The 897-nt window shown below is 30.2% G+C and overlaps 1 non-coding gene across 1 annotated transcript; it reads right to left on the bottom strand.

The window, feature by feature from the left end:
* Positions 1-362: 362 nt before the first annotated feature.
* TRNAL-UAG lies at positions 363-442 on the bottom strand. The gene has a single exon. It is a non-coding gene; the product is annotated as a tRNA-Leu (tRNA).
* Positions 443-897: the final 455 nt, after the last annotated feature.

The raw sequence follows: 897 nt of genomic DNA, 5'->3' as shown, positions 1-897 counted from the left end.
AATAATCTACTTTGATACTACTTATTACCTTCAAAAGAGGCTTAGGGGTGGTGGGCAACCCAAGACTTAAATATTGATTTTCAGCCCTACACCTAACCAATGTGGGACTTTTTGTCAAACTCGCTTGTGTTCAGCTCTTTCGCACCCCTAAAAATAACGTCTTAAAAATATTTAACAAGATTAAGTGAAAACTGAAAATTCGTTTAAATGACTAAAATGTTGCAGTTTGCACCCAAAATGTTGGAATAATACAATTGAATATGATTAATTATATCTTAATGAATAAAAATTAACAAATTATTAAATAATGCTTGTGTTAGAAGGTTAAAATTGTAATTAACTAATATTAAAAAAAAAATAACTGACAGCTGTGGGATTTGAACCCACGCCCTTTCGGACCAGAGCCTAAATCTGGCGCCTTAGACCACTCGGCCAAACTGTCACATTGTCTTATATGTTTACACATTATATAATCAATTGTAAAGATAGTTAAGTATTATTTTTTAAAAATAATTAAGTAAATACAATGCATTAGATTTCTATCAAATTAAAATTTAGATGACGGATGTGTCAAATGACTATAACACCCATATATTATTTATTAACTAACACACATCATTGATTAGTAGTAATATTCCTCAATGGTTATCAACTAACATAGATTTATATGAGATCATTGCCAATTATTGAGTGATGACAATAGACTAATACATGTAAATGATGATCATTGATCTTCTATGGAAATCAGCAATCATTGCTATCCACCACCAATCATTCAGCGACAAACACTCAATTGCATTAATGATTATTAATCAACATCAATGCCCGTCATCTTACTTTAATACATGTTTTTAATCGTTAACATATGCTAGCCATCAATAGAAATTGATGCAATCT

The sequence above is a fragment of the Phalaenopsis equestris genome, unplaced genomic scaffold (genome assembly GCF_001263595.1).
Source record: "Phalaenopsis equestris unplaced genomic scaffold, ASM126359v1 Scaffold000090, whole genome shotgun sequence".
Taxonomy (NCBI): Eukaryota; Viridiplantae; Streptophyta; class Magnoliopsida; order Asparagales; family Orchidaceae; genus Phalaenopsis; species Phalaenopsis equestris.
This window is presented reverse-complemented; position numbering and strand designations above follow the sequence as displayed.